Below are 19021 nucleotides of genomic sequence, written 5' to 3' on the forward strand. Positions count from 1 at the left end.
ACGGCCGCTGTGTCACCGACACCGCCCGCCCCGGTCTGGCCACGCCCCTCTCCCGCCCACAGAGTTCGTCACGGGCCACACCCACCACATGATCACGCCCACTGTATCTGCATATCAGACCACGCCCATTAATCATGAGATCACGCCCTCTCCGTCCATAAATGCCGCGCGGCTGGATGGGGTCACGTGACGCCTGCCCTGAGGGGCGGGCGCGGCCCCTGAGGGGACCCGGCCTGGCGGTCCCGTGAGCTGCTCTTAAACAGCGTTTCACCACCATTTCGCCACCATTTTTACCACTTTCAATAAAAAAAACTAAAATTATATCTTGATTTGTCGCCCCCTTCGTCCGTGAATCAAAATCTGCGCCGTGCAGTTCAAGACCTGCAGCAGAAACTGACAAAGCAAAACGCTTACTTTCCGTCCCTTCAACGGGGAAAAATGTAGAAATATTATTAGATTAAAAAAAATATCAATTTAACTACTAAGAAACTAAAATGTTATTTCTGTGTACAAGGCAAATTGCCATTGATGGTTCCAGTAAAAGCTCCAAGAAACCGACAAAGCAAAGTGCTTACTTTCTCTCCCTTCAATGGGGAAAAAAAGTCGAAATATTCTTGGTGTAAAAAAAAAAGTATCAGTTTAACTACTAAGAAATTAAAATTTTATTTCTGTGTACAAGGTAAATTGCCATTGATGGTTCCAGTAAAAGCTCCAAGAACATTGATTTGTTTAGACCTGCAGCTGCCAGCGCAAACACTTCAGCAGAAGCTGCACAACTCCTGCCATGTTTAACAGTGTAATTAACAATCGTATAAACTGCGTAATTAATAATCACACAAACAGCTGTTTCTAATGGATCTATATGACTGCTGAAAATCCAGTTCTGATTTTCTTCTTGCCCAGTAGGAACGACTGAAGGCAATCCCACAGCTCCAAAAATCCCACAACGCTCCTGAGAGCTCTGTCAGCCTTGTGGCCATAACCACTAGCCAGGATTTCCCCTCACCTTGCACAAAATACCCCCACTTTTTCATCTTAAGTTATCCCAAATCATCCAATTTTCACCTTCAAACCTAAAGCTGCACCTGAAATCTGCATTTTTCCCTTTTCCCCTCTCGTTGTGTGTCTCCATGTCCACAGCCCCCGTGGCAGGGCCCAAACACACGATGTGGTTCCCTGCTGTGAAAAATGTGTATTTTATGATTGGCTTTTTGCAAATATTCAAATGAATATTATATGTGTTATGTTAGAAAGTTATGCTGTACTAATTATTTTAAGTGTGTAAAATATAGTTTTAGGATATAACATAAAGTTAAAATAGAAACTGTGTATGTGGGATATTTTTTTAAGAAAGGAGTGAGGTACTTGCAGCAGATAGCAGCCACAGGACACCTAAATCTTTCAGAGAAAGAGAATTTATTGCCCCATTATCAGAAGAAATGAACTTCTTCCTGCCTTGCTCAGCCCTGAATATGCCTTCAGCATTAAGAGGAAGAAGTTCACACTGACCAGACAGAATCCTGTGTTTGAATGGAATTTCTGCATCATGTATGAGGTGTATGAATATGCAACAGGCTGTTGTTTTTAAGGGTTAATCCTCTGTTAATGTGTGTCTTTTTTCGGGCTTATTTTACCCAGAAAAGGTACCCAGACCATCCGTAACTCTTTGTTCTTATTGTCTCGTATTGTCCTAAATCCTAACTGTACAAATTTTTATTACTCTAATTTTATTACTATTTTTATAGCCATTTTATTACCATTAAACTTTTAAAATATTGAACATAAGTGTTTGGCGTTTTTCACACCTGCCCTGCCCTTCCCAGCTATGGCACTAATCCCGAGCCTTTCCATGCCCGGAGAATTCCGTTAAACTCAGCAGAAACGCGGGCACGGCCCATGCCCAGCACATGATGCTGGCGCCCTTCCCTTGGGAGGGAGCATCTGTTTGTGCTTTTCAAGGTCATTATTTGGCCCTTTCTGAAGTAACAGGGATAATTCAGTGGTAGGAGCAAGAGCAGGGCGCTGACAGCCCAGAAACCGCCCTTGTCCTGGGCTGTGTTCCCAGGAGAGTGAGCAGCAGGGAAAAGGGGGGATCTGCCCCTCTGCTCCAGTTTCCTGAGACCTCACTGGAGTGTTGTGTCCAGCTCTGGGGCCCCCAAAATCAGGAGGTGGAGCTGCTGGAGCAAGTGCAGAGGAAATGATGGAGATGCTGCAAGGGCTGGAGGCAGGCTGGGAGAGCTGGGGGTGCTCACCTGGAGAGGAGAAGGCTCCAGGGAGAGCTCAGAGCCCCTTGCAGGACCTGAAGGGGCTCCAGGAGAGCTGGAGAGGGACTGGGGACAAGGGATGGAGGGACAGGAGCCAGGGAATGGCTCCCAGTGCCAGAGGGCAGGGATGGATGGGTTATTCAGAAGAATTCTTATCTGTGATGGTGATGAGGCCCTGGCACAGGCTGCCCAGAGAAGCTGTGGCTGCCCCTGGATCCCTGGAAGTGTCCAAGGCCAGTTTGGATGGGGTTTGGAAAACCTGGGATAATGGAAGATGTTCCTGCCCATGGCAGGGGGTGGAACAAGATGGTCTTTAAAGTCCCTTCCAGCCCAAACCATTCTGTAATTCTGTGGTAGCTAACAGGCATGAAACTGCAATGTTTTTACTGACTAATTTTCATAAATATTTACTACCAAAACTAAATGGGCATTTACCATAGACCCCATCCCATAAGGACATGACCACCTGCCCTCTGAATTTAAATAAAAGCCACGGAAATTTTGGGCTGACTTCACAGCTCTTTCACAATTGCCTTTCCGAGTCCATGGATCACTGGGAGTTCCTGCAGGAGCAGCCCTCTTGACGTGGCCTCGTTGGGAGAAATGAGCAAATAAGAATGAACTCAATCCTCCTCCCAGCTGTGTTCAGGGCACCTTTGCTTTTCCACACTTCAAAGGGCAGCGCTGTGGGCGCTGCTGCTGTGTCCTGGGCTGCCAGTGGTGACAGCAGGAGTCCCCAGAGCCTGACATTTCTTCCTGAGCAATCTGGTAGTTAGAAACCCTAATTAATGAGCAAACATGCAGCCGACAACGGTGGTGATGTCTCACTTTAAATATCAGACTGGGACTGCAAAAGCACTTTTAATCAATAATCTCAGCAGCCAACCTCACTGAGTATGACGTTGGGATCACTCAATGTGTAGAAGTAGAAAATGATGAATTTCTGAACTTTTTTCCCTCCCTTGGGCAAATGCAGCTCTTCAACTGTGTGTATGTATATGCTGAAGGCTGTAAAATTAATCCCAGACTGGTTTGGGTTGGGAGGGACCTTAAAGACCATCTTGTTCCAAGCCCATGCCATGGGCAGGGACACCTTCCACTATCCCAGGCTGCTCCAAACCCTGTCCAGCCTGGCCTGGAACACTGCCAGGATTGAGGCAACCACAGCTTCTTTGGGCAGCCTGTGCCAGTGTGGAATTTACATTCAATTGATTCATCTCAGTGCCAGGAATAGGTCTTGGGAAGGGCCAGCACCGAGCCCTGGCCACATCCTATTGCAAGATGTTAATTAGCACGCTAAATAATGTAATGAAAGAAATGTTGGGGTGAAACAGTGAATTTAAATGATTCAGAAAGGCTGTTTGGTGTAGTAATGTGAGGGCAGTTCTTCAGTACAGGCCTCCATTGCAGGGCCTGCACCCTGCCTGCGTGCTCCAAGTGTTGGCCACTCTGTTTTTAGCTCAGCCTCGTGTAAATATTTGGGTTGGAAGGAAGCTCTGGTCTAACCTCTGTCTCAGAACAGGGATAGCTGTGAACCTTGTCTGCCTGAGTTCTGAGTGTCTCCAAAGTCAGAGATTGCTCTACCTCTCTGGATGTTCCATCCCTGGAAACAGCCCCTGTGAGAGCTGCCCTTATTCCCTGCATCCTGTCACACTTTCCCTTGCTGGACTTGTGGCTTGTTCTCCTGGCACGTACCTCTGCCCACTCAGTACCACCCGCCTGGATGGCTGGAGGCTGCCGTGAGCTCCTTCCTAGCCTCTCTCCCAGCTCAGAAATACAATTTCCACAGCCTTTCTTCATGCTCTGGCCCCCGACTGTGCCAGTGGCCCCTGCTGAACTCCCTCCGGTTTCAGCATCTCTCTTGTCTTTCAGTGACAAAATTGGGCATAATTGCCTGCCTCAGCCTTTGTTTTGGGGTAAAAGACCAACAGACAATACTTAAATTGTCTGATTTGGTACTTTTCGGGGACAATAGCACAGATCTTGAGCTGTGACAGGCATCAGAGGCAGGGAACTTTATCCCACCCGGAGGGCTGTTCATGCCGTGAACAGTAAATTCAAAGGAACAATAACAATATCTTTGTTGTACCTCCCTTTTACATCAGCCAGTCAGGAGGAACAGCACACAGTGCAGGCATCACTTGCTATCCAACTCGGAAAAAAAAAAGGTTTTTTTTTAAAATCAAGTTTAAAATTCTGGAATATAACGTCAGTTTCATTAAGAAAATGCCAGTCTCTTGCTGATGGGCTGGAACAGTGAGATATAAGATATTAATCTTTAGTTCCAGTGCTGATTCTTACAGGGCGATGTCACTCGCTTTTCAATTCATGCTTCAGTGTGCTCTGTGAACATCAAGCACTCTGAAGAATTAGCTGAGCCACCCTGAAGCTAGATTTTAAAGAATACCAGATGGTATGTTCAGTGCATGTGGTAAGCTTTTATATGCTTTTCCCCTATGGCCAATCACTGACTGATCATTTATTTCAAAACTCTCATAAAATAAATCACTTTGAAAACGACGCTGTCTCTAGTTAATAAGTGCTCTTCCTCAAAGCAGAGGCTTGTTGCCATGAAGATAAAATCATAAAACTGGTTCAAAGTGCATGGGGATGGCAAATTCACCCTATTGAGGAGAGGAGATAAACTGGATTGAACTGGAAAGGAAGCGTGGCTGTCTGCTTGTTGTGAAATTCTGAGCAGGTGAACTGTCATTAAAGGCACTCCAACAGTCACTTTGGTACTAACACATGAGCTCTCTGTGACAACGAGTGAATTTTTTGGGTACATTTTCTTCCCACATTGGTGGATATGTAAAGCCTTGATCATGTGTCAAGTTACTGTATGAGTTTGTTTTCAGCTTTTGGAGTTAGTGATTATGTCTGGCAGCAGAAAACAGAGCTCTCTTCACTTTTTTTTTTCTTTTTTAGTGAATAAGAAGTAGGAAACTCCTCTGTGGGTGACAGCAATGGAAGCCACCCCATCATCTGTCCTCTCAGAGAGGTGCTCACCTTCTCCTCACCCCCAAACTGAGGAGCACAGTTTCCTGGAGTGATCCAAACCTTTGTCACTACTCTCTGTCATGCAACCACAGAATCATTTAGGTTGGAAAGGACCTCCAAGGTCATTGAGTCCAACCTGTGACTGTCACCACCCTGTCACAACCAGACCAGAGCACTGAGTGCCACATCCAGTCATTCTTTGAACACCTTGAGGGACAGTGACTTCATCACCTCCCTGGGCAGCCCTTTCCAGTGTTAAACCACCCTTTCCATGAAGGAATTCCTTCTGATATCCAAAATTCCTTCTGATTCCTCCTTCCTGCCCTTCCCCTTTGCTCCACATGCCCAGTCCCAGAGCGTGGCTCCCAGCATGGTGTTGCAATCCTTGCAGCCTCTCAATGAGTGTGTGACATTTGCTGGCTGGCTGGCAGCCACGGCTCCAACAGGCAGATGATAATATAGAATTATGGCCCTTCCTTCTCTGAAGGATCATGTTTTCAAGTGCTCAGTGCTGTGGAGAAAAAGCTGGAAAATTTCTTTATCCAAAACCTTGAGAAGAAGATAAAAGGACCTCTTATTTTATTTCACTCTGATGTTGCAATTGTAAACAAAGCTCTTATTTTTTTGAGAGGGAGGAGGAGGAGGAGGTGAGGAATAACTGGCTGTGGAGGCTTTGCCCTGACAGTGAGGGCAGAGTTGATTTTTCCCCATGGCCCAGATGCTCTGGCAGATATAAACACACAGGCACATTCACACATCCCTGGGGGAGAGATTTTAGAACAGTCACAGTGGGACAGCCCAGAGGTCCAGCTGGCCTCATGACTGTGGGCAACACCAGGTCCTCAGGAAGAGGAGAAAGACAAGGAACGTGGAGAGATCCTCCCCTTGCCAAACCCCCAGCCCCCTGGCAATTGGCACTCTGGGGTTACATCTGCACCAGCAGCCGTGGGAGACCCAGCCAAGGCAAGGCAGTGGGACAGTGGCATTTGTGCCATGGGATGGCTGCTGGTGATCCCTGCTATCCTGGGAGCAGCTCCCAGCAGGAAGGATGTGCCTGGATTGCTAAAATTTCAATCAATTCCCCGTGACACCAGTTGTGGCTGTATCTTGTGTCTCGTTTTTATCTTTCTGTGTTGGGATCCATTTGCTCACTGGGAGAGGCTTCCCTGCTCGGGCACTTTTCTCTGCAAACCTCTGAGGTCTCTGGTTTAGCACAGCCACTGACACAAGCCCCGGGGGCATGGTTTAGTGGTGAATATGGCAGTGCTGGGGTAATAGCTGGACTCGATGATTTTAGAGGTCTTTCCCAACCTAAACGATTCTAGGATTTGGTACATGACATGAAATGATCGATACCAAGTTGTTCTCTCGGTTCAGATGTGTATTGATGCTGTGGCCTTACTGGCAAGGTCAGTGATCCATTGATGGGTGCCAAAGAACACATTTACAGGCAAATGGCTTGTAGTAATGCGGGGAATGAGGCACGGAAGGATCGTTTGAGCTCCTGAAAGATCTCTAAGTCATTGACGTGACAAAGGTGCTGCTGAAGGGCATGTGATGAGCTATCGACAGGAGTATTGAGTAAAAACCACTCTGTGCAAAGTGTTACATCCAGAGGGGGTGGCAGCGTGGGCTGAGCTGCGTTCTCTGCTTTCCTGATGTGCTTCTGGTAATTTCAGTAGTTTTAGGAATCTTTCAGGGTGGAAGAATTTTTCCCGAACATTTCTTCGCTAAACTGGGGTGAGCATTTACCAAGCACCTGGTGCAGCTAAGAGAGTTTATTCCATTCCAGGACTGAGTTTTGTATCTTACCCTCCCTGCTTGGGGCAGGGCTTTGATGGCTGCAATTCCTTTGCCAGTTTTGGGCTACCTCATCAAAAGAACCCGAATTTCACCCACTGCAACTTCGTATAGTTAAATCTTGTCCCTATTAGCCATTTAATGCTCCAAGAAATTCTGTGGGAATAACACCCATGCCATTCCTCCTCCTTCTCCTCTGCTTTCAGGCCCTGATTAAGCAAATAGCTTAAATGCCAGGCTGAAGTGGTGCCTTTTAGTTGCTAATGCCATGCAAAAATGCCCTGAGTATAAAGCAATTTTCATGATCACTGTTAAGTATCCGCTTCCTTCTTTGGGTCTTATTTTTCCATCAGCCTGCTGGAAGAGTACAGCCAGAAAACAGATTAGCCTGGGACAGACTTCTCAACTAATAAACAAACCACAAATACACTTCTTAGTCATATTTTAGGTCAAATGGGTTTGTCAAGTCAATAGTCGCCCAACTATGAAGAAGTCCTATAAATAAATGAGACTTATATATTTTTAATATCTGCCTAAAAGAGATCCTTTAAAGTGCAGATAGAGCTGGAATTAACTGAAGTCAAGATCATTTTCAGAGTCATTAAAAAAAAAAAAAGAAGAAAACAATAATTTGAACTTTTTAACCTTGGGCTTGTTTCCAGCCACATCTCTCACAATGATAATAAATTCAGAAAATTCCATGAAAATCTCTATTCTTTGGACTCTTGAGGCATTTAGCATAATGTTCTCAGTTCCTCTTTCTCTTATGAAAACAGGAAGAAATTATGCAGGGTAGTAGCTGTTTAAATACTAGAAATTCTCCCTGGGGAGAATTACAGCCATTTCAGTGATAAATTGCAAGTGAGATAACGGAAGGTTGGGAATGAGCCTGATCCAAACTTCATTTCCAAGCTTCCTCACTGATTTCAGGGCTTTTTGGATGAGGTTTGAGACGAGAAAGTCTCAACCCTGCTGAGTTTGAGTGGCAGGTTTGTCTTACGCTGGGGAGTTCTCGTTGAAGCAGGGCGAAATAATGTCAGCTCAGCACTGGATTTTTTTTTTTTTTTTTTTTTTCATGGAAATCCTTCATCTAGAATTCATCCCGAGCCTCCCCAGCAGCCAGGCTGCTCTTCCCCTGCCGGAGCAGAGCCTTCCAGCCCCAGGCTGGGAGCGAGCATCATCCCTTACCTCAGCTCTCCCTGCCTGGGGGCCGGCACTCCTCCTCCTGGGAATGTTTGCAATATTGGCTGAAGAAACAGATTCCAAATCCCCACCGTCAGCTCTTTCCCCCCGCCAGGGGCGAAGGCATCCTAATTAATTAGCGGGAATACTCCTCTCTGCAGCCGTTTCGGAAGCAAAGGGACTGCCTGTTGTGATAAAGTGCACGGCAGAACATCCCGGCCTGAGCTCTAACAGCATCGCAGGGACCCGAGGACGTAATTGCCTTGTTATTTCCGAGCTCCCCAGGGCTGCGCTGGAGGCACTTCAGCAGAACGGGCACTTAAAAATGCCTCCAGCAAACTCCGCTCCCCGCTGCCTGCTTTCCCAGATCCCTCGTTGCCTTTGCTCCGCTTGGCAGGAGCTCGTTTTCCTCCTCCTCCTCCTCCTCCTCCTCCTCCTCTGGGAAATTCCCGTGCTTTGGTTCCCCATGCCGTGCCTGCAGCCCCGGCCGCGGTTAACGCTGCAGAGCCCCGCTCCTGGAGCCGTCTCCTGTTTCCCACTGTGAAAAACGCCAATCACCTGTTTTTAAATTTTTAAAAGTTCAATAGTAATAAAATGGTTATAAAAATAGTAATACAATTACAGTAATAATAATTTGGACAATTTGGATTAGGACAATATGAGACAATAGAGACAAAGTTACGGACAGTCCGGGTACCTTTTTCTGGGCAGCACGCCCGAAAAAGGACCCACGTTAACAGAGGATTAACCCTTAAAAACAACAGCCTGTTGCATATTCATACACCTCATCCATGATGCAGAAATTCCATTCAAACACAGGATTCTGTCTGGTCAGTGTCAGCTTCTTCCTCTGAATCCTAACAGCGCCTTCGAGGCAGGAAGAAGTTCATTTCTTCTGATAAGGGAGCAATAAATTCTTTTTCTCGGAAGGATTTAGGTGTCCTGTGGCTGCTATCTCGCTGCGAGCCCTTTCTTCAAAAAAAGTATCCTACATAGCAGTTTCTATTTTAACATTTTTTATAACCTGAAACTATATTTAACACAGTACTTAAGAGAATTAATACAGCATCACTTTCTAACACAACACATATAATATTCACTTTAATATTTGCGAAAAGCCAATCATAAAATACGCCTTTTTCACACCACTCGGAATTTCTTCGTGTCGTGGAGCATCTCCTTGACTGGGTTTGGTTTTGAAGTCTGCAGCACTGAGCGCCTGTTGCAACACAAATAAAGTGAATATCAGCTCCTCGGTGATGTTGCAGCCCGGTGTGACAGCGCTCGGGCCGGCTGCTGACCTGAGAAAACCAGTCTGATTCGGGCCCCGGGCACACTCCTCCCTTCCCTCGGCGCTACTTCAGCTCAACACATTCTGGGAAAACAACAAGATATGCTGCCAAAATAGCAGAGAGAACCAAATCCCCAAACAGGAGGCCTCCCCCGAGCTTGAAGCGCCGGTTTAATGAAGTACCAGGAGGTAAAACCAACCAGTGCAGTGCTCTTTAAACATCTGAATAGCTCCTAATCACACACATTGTCTCTGAAGAACACGTAGGTAGGAGCAGGGATTGCAGGATAAGACTCCAGTGAAACCATTGTACTAAAGTGCAGTAAAAAATCAAAGGACTCTTTCCCTCAGCAAAGATTCACCGAGGTTAGGTCTGCTACTGCTTGGAATGACTTTTCTTTTAGGCAATGCATACATTACACGTGTGCTAAAATGTATTTTCGTAGTTAAAAACGAGCTGTAAATAGCAAGTTAAGGAAGTGCACTTTTGTGGAGATCCACTCTCATTCACTCACTGATTTGCAGTCAGTTGTTTGCAATGACTCTCCCTACTGACAGAAATTCAGACACTTTATAACATTTAGCCCATAAATGCAGAATCACAGAATTGCAGAATATCCTGAACTGGGAGTGACACAAAAGGATCATTGAGTCCAAGTCCTGGCCCTGCACAGGACAGCCCCAAGAATCCCAACACTTGCCTGAGACCATTGTCCAATGCAAGAATTCAGAGTTTCATTCAAAGCAACTTCATACAATAATGCTTATTTTTATTTTGAGATGAGCAAAGCACACAATCATAAATTGGGCTGGGCCACTGCCTGAGCTCCTCTTCCTTGTGGCCACTGTGGGATACAGAGGGCTTGTCCATATGGACTTTTGGCCCAGCCTGGTGTGGCCATGGACATGTTCTCCTTTTAGAGAAAACCAAGTCCTGTCTTAGAGTACAAGAAGGAATTTTGGATGCTTGTGACAGCACTCCAGCCAGAAGGTGATGGAGGGAAGTGTCCATGGGTTTTTTTGCTTTACTTCCTCCCACTGAGCATTTCAGGTTAAGGTGAATAAGACCCACTTGTGATTTCAGCTGTTACAGTATTAAATTTCATTTGCTAATGCCATATGTTATTTGTGTGCTAACAAATGTGCCATTTTTAGCTCGTAAAGTGCCGAATGAATTTATCTGGAATAATTTCCACCCTAGCGTGGCCAAACATTTGGCAAACAAAGTTCCAAAGTGAGCTTTTGGGAGCTGTGTTTGATGACAGTGTGTGGGTATCGAAATAATTAGGAGAGCAGGCTGGGGGAAGGAGGACAGAAGATTACAGAGCAGGGACACAACTCATAGCTTGGGAAGCCCTTGGAAAGAGGTGACTCTGGTTCCTCAGTTTCCCTGCCTCCTCCTTCTGCCTCCTTCCTCCCCTTCCTTTCCCCCCCTGCCTGTCTGCAATCAATAAAAGGAGCACATCAGATAAGGCAAGGGGTTATTTCCTTATGCTTTTGCTATTATATGAAGCACAATATCAAAGTATTCTGTGCATCCTCCCAGCTCCTTGTGAAAGAAAGGATCCTTTTATTCCTTGGCTGGCCTTTTGTCTAGCCAAGTATCTGCCACCCACTCAGGTAATTTGTACCAACAGATCATACCTGTGGTAGCAGAAGATCCTGTCAGGAGGGAATATCCAGCAGAAAGCAGGCATTGCTCATGTGTGAGGAAGGCTGGCTGGGAAGGGGAGGAGAGCTGATTTTTTTTTTTCAATTCCTTTGGAGGAGGGGAAAACTTGGGAAGAGGCTTTTGCTCAAACAGGGAACTTTTTTTTAATCTTACCTTAATAAATCTGTGTGTTCCTAGTGAGATGATGAAGTGCATCATCTGCTGAGTGCTCAGGCTCACACCCTCCCACTCAGTGTCCCCCTCGGCCATATCTTCCCCAATAAAATATTCTCTTATTTCCCCTTCCTGTGTGCCCTCTCCTTGGGCACAGCACCCAGATTCCTGGTGCACAAGGAAGGGCACCAGATCCAGCAGCATCACACTGGGATATGATTTGTCTCAGAGAGTATCAAAAATGGCAGGAGTGCAGAAATGACAGGATGTCCCTGTGGCCAGCCCTGTGGCACCTTGGTGGCAGTGACATCTCAGGCAGCTCCCAGCCTGATGCCAGAGGTTCTGCTGGGAAGAGAGGGACAGAAGCAGCCTTCAGCTTGTCCTCAGCTTCCAGCTTGCCTGGTCAAAGATGTCAAAAAACCACCAGGATGGGGGTTCCCATTCCCACTGCTGTGAGGCCATAGCCAGCACTGCCTTTTTGCCTTGCTCCAGCTGTTAACCCAGTTCCCCTCTCTTGCTCCTCTTCATCCCAGTCTGGTTATCCTTCCTGCTCCTGCAGACACCCTTCCCTCAGGCTGACAGCAGCCTTTGTGTGTTTGTTGCATGAGAGGCTTCTGGAATAACACTGTAATGCTGATAAAGAAATTAAGTTTGGGGGTGTGTGGGTGGATTAATTTTTAATATGCTAAAACCATCCCAAAAAATAGCCACAAACTTGAAGTTACCTCAATTTGCAACTGAGCAAATGTCATATTTAATAGAGCTACTCCCTTTTCACTGCCCCAGTGTTCATAAAGGCCTTTCCTTCTTCCCCTGAGTCAGAGGGTGAGAAGTTTTGGATGGCTCCAAACAACACAGCCAGTGCTCAGATTGATTATTCTTGACTAAATTTGCTTAATTTTTTTTTCTTTTTCGGGCTTTGGGTATCAATTAAAAGAACACAACTCTTTTGTCTTGTGTGTTGCTCCCCTCAAAATAATGAACTGTTTAATACACCAGAGGCAATTTCAAATTATCTAGTTTAATGAGGAAGGTTGTGACGGAAGATTTATTACCCATTCTGATCTGCTAATGTATTTTCTCAACCATCCCAGCAGAACCAATCACTGTATTTTCATTATACACTCTATTTTCAGGGGTTCATTAGTTGTAGACTAAAAATAACAGCAAAAGTCTCAATCTGAAAGCTAATTCAATTTTTTTTTAATTGGAAACAAAATTTGATCAGACAACTTTCTAATCATAACAGCATCAAGCATCAAGACCCTTACAAGGTGTTTTGTCCAATTTGGAACTTCATTTGGCTACACATAAAGACCTGACCTAGAAATACAATCATGTAACTGCTAGGAAGGACAAATCCAGCCTTTTCCTGAACAAAAAAAATCCCCCATTAGCACAAGCCATGGACTGTGGTCTAGTCCAATTGACATGCATTAAAAATAAAATGTCTGGCAATGAATCTGCTCATCTGAAACAAACTCAAGAGATGCTACTGGCTCAACATCAGGCTTAAGAAATAACTAAGACTTTTTTCTCCCAAAGAATTAAAAATAAAATTAAGGAAAATAAGATGGAAAAGCTTCTAGATAGCCAAATTATCTCCTGCCTTCATTCTGGATTCATATCTTTGGGTTGGCACTTCCCAGTAATGTTGGATTATAGGATGTAACATGGGCCCAGTTTTTTCCCTGCTGCATCATTTTGATGTGCAAGAACCACAGGAATAACAAGAGGCCAGGGAAGAGGGATCCATATTCCCAAGGCCCAGCTTTAGCAGAGGGACTCTGGCTTTGGCCCTCTGCACAGGCCAGACATCCTTCCTGGGAAATGATGGTAATTCCATTCTGGGAACGTTCCTCACAGAATCATGGAATGGTTGGGGCTGGAAGGGACCTTAAAGACCATAACATTGCACCCCCTGCCATGGGCAGGACACCTTCCACTGTCTCAGGCTGCTCCAAGCCCTGTCCAACATGAACTTGGACACGTCCAAGGATCCAGGGGCAGCCACAGCTTCTCTGGGATCTCAAATCCCTCACAGGGAAGAATTTCATGCTAATATCCCATCCAAACCTACTCTCTGACAGTTTGAATCCATTCCCCCTTGCTCTGTCACTCCGTGCTCTTGTAAAAGGTTCCTCTCCTTGTTTCTTGTAGGCTCCCTTCAGATACTGCAAGGCCACAATTGGATCACCCTGAAACCTTCTCTTTTCCAAGCTGAACAATTCAAATTCTCTCAGCCTTTCCTCACAGGAGAGCTGCTCCAGCCCTCTGATCACCTTATGGCAACCACAGGAGCTGTGCTTGCTGCAGGCATCCCTCAGCTGGCCCCAAACCTACACTGGTCCAGGGATTCTCCACAGCAATAAAATATCTGGGATGCCCACACGAGGCCATCCAGCCATCCCTAAAGGATCCCCACAGGAAGATGCTTGCAATGACCTGCCTGTGGGGAGGCTGGGCTGAGGATGTGTTTTGTCCAGATAACACATCCCCCAGACACCCAGGGGATTTTTAAAAGGGATACAGGGAAGTTATTGCACCTCCTGCCAGCCCCACGCTATAGATTTCAGATGCATAAATTATATATTTACGTTCAAAACTCTATTATTCATAGAGTTGAGTAAACAAGTATCGATTTTTACACTGTAGCACGGATGAGTACTTGCAGTGATGCAGAGGCTCCTCTTTCACCCTGGCTACCTCTGACCTCATCGGTGCTTCCTGAGCAAGGAGCATCCTTTAGTGAGGATGATCAAGTTTAAAACCAGCTGGCTGCTGCTGCTGGGAATGGAAATCAATGTGCATTTCCTTCTCAATGGACACTTCTGCACCCACGCCCCATCACGTGCGGCTCCCCGGGATGCGGGGCCAGACAGAGGCGGGCCCAAAGCGAGGGAAGGGAGGATGTGTGAAACCATCTCAGCTCACACAGCAGCCTGGCTCTCCCGCCTCCCGGGCACAGGCTGTGTGAATAGAGCAGGGAAAAGCAGCCTGAATGCATTTTAAAAGTGATACTACTGCAGAGATCACGAGAAACCCTTTGTGAAGGGTCTTGTGTCAGGATTTCTCTCTATTAAATATTTCTCTCCATTAAATATTTCTCTCCATTAAATATTTCTCTCTATCAAGTATTTCTCTCTATTAAATATATGATGCCACCACGCACATTTAGGGGTGGCAGAAATAAGAAGTCCTTAACTGCATTTTCCAGTGCTCCACTGTTTCAAAGGTTAAACAAAATCACTTACTTCATGGCTAACTTTGCTATATTGAATCAATGAACAAGTTCCTTATTGGATTTTTATTGCAGATAAAATTGACAGGGAAAATCACTGGGATATACTTAAAAATGGGAAGGAAATGTACGTTTACAATAAAAAGGTCTCTGAAGGTCTCTTGTTTCATAGGAAGGAAGCTGTCTTTATAGTGCATGAACTATAAAAAATGATTAAAACTGAAGAGAGACAGGAAGCTGATAATTTGATTTATCATCTTAATGGCTATGATTCATGAATAAATAATATAATGGTTTATGTCTCTCTTGTAAAAGAAGTAGAGAAGAGCAATTTGTCTAATAAATGACTTCAAAAATTACAGCTGAGTCTTGTTTGCCACATTTGTTCTATTTAAAAAGAATGAGCGAGTATCTTATTTCTTATTACTTACTAGGACATTTGTTGTATTATTTATAGGAGTCAAAAACCTTAACTAAAAGCCACTCATCTCTGACCACAGTCTCCCATTAGCTTTAAATTCAGGAAAGAGAAAAGGATTGATCACTAGATCAATAAATCTAACCTTGGATCTGACTAAAAGCTTCCTTTAACCTCCTTCCTCCAGCATCCTTTTTCAAAATTAAAGTATCCCCGTTTTTAATTATTTAAGAGCATGTCAATTTTATAGTAAGGCCCTGTATGACTGCATCATACAAGGATTTCTTCTTTATGCTGGAAGCCCACCAGCATCTTTAAAAGGAAAGCATTTAAATCATGATAATTTGCTGGTTTGTTTTTTTTTTTTTTAAAGATGGATGTGCTGCTATAGATACACACATCCTGCTCCAAATACACAAATTTCTTGATGAAATACACTGGATTTCATCAAGACAAATGCTAGAATAGGAAAATGGAGAAGAAATGTGTATTCCCAATTATCAGACACACAAACCATCCCAAGCCCATCAATGACTCTGCTGCAGCTGAAGTTGCTCTGTATCGATGGCCCCGGGCCAAAGAGTGACATTGGTACAGACCTGCAAAAAGTCATTCCAGGCAACAGCAAACTCCAGAGGACACAATTAATGGGAAAAGTGTTTAATTTCTTCCTAAACCATCCCATAAAAATAACTTGTATTTGTAGTTTGCCCAGCGTTCATCAAGAGCCTGACCATTTCCCTCCCTCTTATTCCAAAATAATTTAGGAAAATCAGGTCTTTTTTAACCAGAAGCTCTTCACACCAATTCAATACACTCTGTTTCCACTGTGCTGCTGTGGGACAACCTTCAAAACAATTCAAAGCACATCTTGCAGACACAATTCCTGATGCAAAGCTGGTTGGGTGGCCCAAAACAGGGAGCTGTGACCAGAGTCACCTCTGGATTTATGACCTTGCTCATCCACTGGCCTTCATAATCCTGAACTCATGGGTTTGGGCACATCTCTGCACCTTCCCTTGTTCCACTTTAAATCTTCATCCTGAAGGATGGGGGATTTCTGTCTTGGCAGGATTTGGGCTGAGAAGAGAAGCTGTGGACCCCTCATCCTGGGAAGTGTTCCAGGCCAGGTTGGATGGAGCTTGGAGCAGCCTGGTTTAGTGGAAGGTGTCCCTGCCCATGGCAGGGGGTGAACTGTGAGGTATGATCTGTGAGGTCCCTTCCAACCCAAACCATTCTGGGATTCTGTGATTCTAGAAAATGGAAGTTCTTGCCCTGTTTTTGAGGCTAATTGTTGAGAGGGTTTCAAAACTGAACTCAAGACTTGCTTGTCTTTGGGCCAAGGTGTTCTAAGGTGGTACTGGAATGAGCAGCACTGGTAGGACTGATAATGACAGCAGTGGGAGGAAAACTTTAGGGTGACAGTTCTTGGCATATTGTAAAACCAGTCCTGCCAGGTTTATTTAAAACAGAGAGGGAAAGAAGAGAAAAAAAAGGTAAATGGATTGAAACAAAATAGATCTTTTGAGTTCTTCTGTTTCATAAAACAGGTACAGTTCATGGCACGGATCTTGCACAGACTGCATGTGTGACACAACTCAAGTGTTGTTAGGGACAAATGTCACACAGGTGGACAAAAACCAGGAAAAACCAGTGGGAACTTTCACAAAATCCCATTTATCAATACTTTCCATATATGATTTCTCTAAGCTAATGCAATTAATTGCCCCCCAGTCCAAAGGCACTATTTTTATGTGCCACACCTTCTTCCCCCAACTGCTGTATTATATAGGTCTCCTAAATTTGGAGTTCTCAAGATGTTTTTGGGGTAAGTGATGCATCAACTCATGTCAAAACAATGTAGGCTGAATCCAGAATGACACTGAAACACAGTGTGTTGGGGAATGATACCCCAAAAAAGGTTTATTTGGCCTTTCATTTTGAAGGGACACAATCTTTGCTGATTTTGAAAATGACAGTGGCCTTCACTAACTTCTGAAGCACCACTTTTGGTCAAAATCTAATTTTTGTGTTCCTGCCATAAAGATAATGCTAATCCCTATCTAAAATGATGAGCTTTTTTCCCTAATTGGGAATTTCTGAAAGAGAATTTGAATCAAGCAGACTGCAAATATCTCTGATGTCACTCCAGATCCAGAAACTCTTCCTTCCTACTGCAACCCCCCAAATCCCAGCCCACCATCCCACCATGATGGGCACAGTGGGCAAGAGCAGAGCAATGATGATCTCTAAGTTGCATCTGGAAAATGGCAGTGACAGGGTAAAATAGCCTTAGCAATACAAAGCTGCCCTTGATAAAATACAGTTTATGCAAAATGCAATGAATGGAAGCAGCACAAGATAAAAATTACAGAAAAAAAACCCCAGGGTGATTTTTCTGCCATCAGTCCCACAATTCCATTTGGATATGGAGGAGGGAGGATCTCAGCTGGGATGAGCCACTAGAAGTGTATCAATAAAGCCACACTGATTTATAGCAGCTGAGAATTGGTCCTGGAGCGCGCTCAGCCGTGTGCGCTGCCACGGATTGATGTGTTAGCATTTTCTCCCTGGAGACTTTGGTTCCAAACCTATTTAAAACCCAGAGAAAACAAACGGGCTGGTCTCTAGGCAGATGTCCCTGGAAATCTGTTTACATCACCACAGTGGCAGCAGCTCAGTGGAAAGGGTTTTATCTGCTCAGGTTGGGGGTGAGGGCAGGGTGGCAGGTCCTGGAGGAGTCGCATGGCAAAGCTCCCTTGATAATTCCTGAGCTGCCACCTTGCAGCACGGATTTGATATCCACAAATCTACAGGAATCCATACAAGGTGAAATTAAAAGATCCAAATAGAAATATTGCTTAGTCTGAGTCTGCAATCTTGGATCCAGGCTCTACAGCACTGTGCTCTGTGCTCTGCTGCTCCTTGCCTGCACACAGATTCCCAAGGGATCAGTGATGGGTCCAGTCTTGTTCAGCTTATTCACCACCCTGGATGAAGGGACATGCTGTTCCCTCAGCAGGTCTGCTGGTGATACAGAGCTGGGAGGAGTGGCTGACACACCAACAGGCTGTGCTGACACTCAGCCAGACCCAGAACAGGCTGGAGAGATGGGCAGGGAGGAACCCAAGAAGTTCAAGCAGGGTGCCCCTATCCTGGGGAAGAATGACCCCATGCACCAGTCCAGGCTGGGCTGAGCTGCTGGGAAGCAGAGCTGTGCAGAAGGAGCTGGGCTGAGCCAGCACTGTGTCCTGTGGCCAAGAAGGCCAATGGAATCCTGGGCTGCATGAGGGACAGCGTGGCCAGCAGGTGACCCTGCCCCTCTCCTCAGCCCTGGGGAGGGCTCAGCTGGGACTGCTGTGTCCAGTTCTGGGCTGCTTAGCACAAGAAATGCAAGGAATTACTGGAGGGGGCCAGTGGCTGTGAAGGCTCTGAGGGGACTGGAGCATCTCTGCTGTGAGGAAAGGCTGAGGGAGCTGGGCATCAACTCTGGGGAAGTGACAGCTGAGAGGGGAACCGATCAATCCATACAAATACCTTAAGGGCAGGTGTCAGGAGGATGGGAACAGACTCTTTCCAGTGGTGCCCTGAGACAGGACAAGGAGCAACAGGCACAAACTGAAACACAGGAAGTTCCATCTGATTATGAGGAAAAATCTCTTTACTGTGCAGGTGATGGAGGCCCAGAACAGGCTGTGCAGAGAGGTTGTGGAGTCTCCTGGTCTGGAGATGTCCAAAACCCATCTGGATGTGATCCTATGCTTGAGCAGGGGGCTTGGATGAGATCCTCTCCAGAGCTCCCTTCCAACCCCACCGATTCAGTGATAACCTCACCCACAGGTCATTGCTGATTTTTTGATAGGATCCTTCACATGCATGAAATTCAACACATTTGTAATTCAGCAGGCTCGGGGCTCAGTTTCAAAAGCATTTTGAGAGGATACAAAGGCTCCCTGTAGTCAAAGGAGAGGAAACAATGTGGTTGTTGGAGTTACAATTA

The sequence above is a fragment of the Agelaius phoeniceus genome, chromosome 6, assembly GCF_051311805.1.
Source record: "Agelaius phoeniceus isolate bAgePho1 chromosome 6, bAgePho1.hap1, whole genome shotgun sequence".
NCBI lineage: Eukaryota > Metazoa > Chordata > Aves > Passeriformes > Icteridae > Agelaius > Agelaius phoeniceus.